Here is a 3,565-nt window from a genome sequence, read left to right on the forward strand (position 1 = left end):
TTATGAAGGGATCATTTCATTGTATGAGACGGAAAAATTGGGACTGCAGAAATTTGTAAAATTTCATAAATTAGTTTTTCATACAAATTGAATTAAAATGAACATTGTGAAATACACAAATTTACGTATCCATGACATCAATAACCTAACAAAATAATATTTACACGTTACCAATAATAATACTAAATTATTTTCTATGCAATAATTCATCTATATTAACTAATATAGATGGAACCAATAATACCTACGGCTATATTATAAATGAACTGCATTCAAAGTAACACTATTATTATGTATAAGCATACTAAATGTATACTTGGTATTCAAAATTAATATTTGATCCTCTTTATTTATTTTTGTTTTTTTTTAACGGTTGATGGCATTTATAACCAGTATATCATTTTGTATTGATCTGCTAATAAATCTTGGTTGCTTGGTTACGCCCTCCATTCAGTAGGTTAGGTTAAGTTAGTATATAAAAAAGCAGCACGAGTCGAGCGAGCGAAGCAAGCGTGACGCGGCAGTGGCCGGCGAGTGACAGTAGCCAATTTGCTTGCGTTTCCGATTACGTTTTCAATTCATATTATATACGAGCCCTGTACCCCGCCTACGGTGGAGTCAGGGGTGTGTTACGGGGTGTGCTTATGCTCTTCGGTGGCACAGCAATTAGTACTACGGGCGCTTGATGAGGAGGTCGATTCCCGATTTGGGCCAATTTAAGAAACGAACATGTCTAAGTTGGTTTTGGTCTGAGTATTCTGGGTTATCGTTGTTTTGGTATTCATAGTACAGGAAATTCGGCAGTAGTTTGACATTTTTTCCCTCTAAATACTTCTCTTTGATATAGCTTTCAAGAAATGACGAAGAGACGGTTGAGATACAACTACGCTATAATTTGTATCTCATTTCCACTACATCGGGAAGTATGCCTTACATTTTTACAATTGTGAGATCTTGTACTCGTAATCTATTACTCCTCCGTATATTACCTCCATACGATGGCGTGCGGACGCTTCAGGCTTCACCCTCCGCGGACCTCGGCCTACGGCCTCGGCACTTATGGCTTTGTTTAAAAAAAAATTAAATAGCTCTTTAATGTCGGCCATATTTAAATAATGCAAAAATATATTTGGACCATTAATTATTATCAAAAAATCTTAGAAATCTTTTCGTGCCAATTTTCAATCTCAAAATTTAAACAGCAATTTACATTAAAAAATACGGCTATATCAAAAAACGACAGAAACAAAATTTTTACCCCAAATTATTATTGAAGCCATGCCATTGTCAGTCGAATTAGAAGAAATTTTTATCTATCGCCAAAAAGTTTGTATGACAGCCATATTGGAAAATGGGGAAAAAGAAATTTTGACTACTAATTATTATTAAACACTCATATAGACCCCGACATGTCCATTTTTAATCGAATTAGAGCAGATTTTCATCTGGCGCTAAAAAAGTTGCCATATTGAAAAAAGGCGAAAAACCAATTTTGACCATAAATTATTATCCGACACTTCTAAAGGACTCTACATCCCAATTTTCAGCTGAATCAGAGCAAGTCTCTTTCAGCGGCTGATTTTAACGAAATAAACGCTCATATGGCAGCCATACTAAAAATGGCGAAAAAAAACTTTTGTCCCCGAATTATAATTAAGGACTCCTAAAGATGCCAAGTTTCAGTCGGATCGAAGCAAGTTTTTCTTCGGCCGCCATTTTGAATTCGCCATCTTGAATTTTTTTTAACTCAACTGCCTGGTTTACCTTCTATGTCATTCCTTCGAGCATCTTTTACCTATCTCTAATAGTTTCCGTTAAAGAAGACCTTGAAAATTGTATGGCGACCATCTTGTTTATTTAAATTTAGATTTTTTTTTTACTTTTTGCGGAAATTGCCCAGGGTGTAACCTCATAAAAATGCACAAATGTTCCCTCAATATATTGTAGTTTTTGCAGGCCGTTAATCACTCTTTTATAACTTCCACATTCAGGTCTTCTCATATTTGATTCTTTGCTTTTGGAGCCTATCCGCGCACAACGATATAAATATCTTTTTCCACCATATCGGGAAGTATGCGTTCTATTTCTATCAGTGAGTCCAAACTTGTTGCTTTATATATTTATAATAATAATAATTAATATAATATTACTTAGTATACAAATGTAAACAACATTTACCTAGTTTTAAAAATAAGTATATATCTAAATTTTATTTTTAACGCTTGTTTGTGTTAGTTTTGAGGCCCAACATAAAACTATCAAAGTTAAATTTATACAAATCAAACATTTTTTACGTAGCTCAAAACGGATTAAAGTATCCATTGATTTAATTTAGTTCATGTCTTAAAGAAAGAGGATCAATCAATAAAAAGATGACCGCTTAGATTTTTTTTTGCCTACTGTTGTTGCATATTTGAAATGATCATTTGAATACACGCCATATAAAAATATTATTTTTCTGAATAACTTATCACGAAAGTGTCTTTAGTACCACCGAAAAATTGATATTTAATTTGGCAATGAACGAATTAACCCCTTTGGGTTACGCATAGCCTGTTTGCTATGATAATAAGGTATCACTCTATTATCTCAGTAAACAAGATATCATTAGTAAATAGCCACAAGATATCATTACTAAATAACCGCAATACTGGCTAAAATACAGAGTTTAAAATCGTCTTCTGATAAATAGCAGCTGTATACAGTTGGCTGTGGTACTTTAAGCCTCGAGCCCGTCTGAAGCGTTACGGTAGCCACTTGATTGTATTGTCGACGGCAAACAGATCTGAGACGACGAGGCGCTAAGCACAACCGTTTCATGAAGTAATCCGCTCACGCTGGGCATTAGCAGCCTTCCCCTTTCCCGCAGACCGCAACTCACCCCTCACGGGTGCATTGTTATGAGAGCATTGTAACGTTTTCAGTCCATTTGGGTGTTAAACTGTTTGTATTGCGGACATCGCTATTTGAAAGCGATATTAGAAAATACATTAGTCATTATAGATTTTGGCGAAACATGAAATTCTAACCACACACGCAATATATTACATAGTCTCATATTATAAAGATTGGTTGCAATACGTAATTTGCTACAATTCAACTTGCCTAATCAATTCCGAAATTATAAAAAACAGCGCAAGGCGGAAGCAAGTTTATTACGAAAGTTTTACGGATCTACCATATTAAAACGACACATCTATTCTCTACGCAGTGTCGTAGAGTAGTGAAATGTAAGTTACAGTGGTGCAGTGGTGGCAAGTGACGATAAGCGGAATCGTTCCGCACATAATCTGCTCTCTGAAGAGGCATTACGTGCCGCCGCAGACTTAACACCTGCATTGTGTGCTGCTTACGATGCATTTTCAAGGTATTGTGAAGAGAAACAATAGTGAATTTATAGTAGAATGTCCATTTTAAAAGCAAATTTGTGATTCCATTTAAAAAAGTTATGAAATAATTATTAGATTTCCTAGTAATCTAGGAAATCCTAGGTACTACGTCCTTACTTTAGGCTACCCCATGACTTAGACTAGCTACGCTACGTGTGAATAGGACAGGCGAACTT

The sequence above is a fragment of the Hyposmocoma kahamanoa genome, unplaced genomic scaffold (assembly GCF_003589595.1).
Source record: "Hyposmocoma kahamanoa isolate Upper Pololo Valley unplaced genomic scaffold, ASM358959v1 94, whole genome shotgun sequence".
In the NCBI taxonomy this organism is placed as follows: Eukaryota; Metazoa; Arthropoda; class Insecta; order Lepidoptera; family Cosmopterigidae; genus Hyposmocoma; species Hyposmocoma kahamanoa.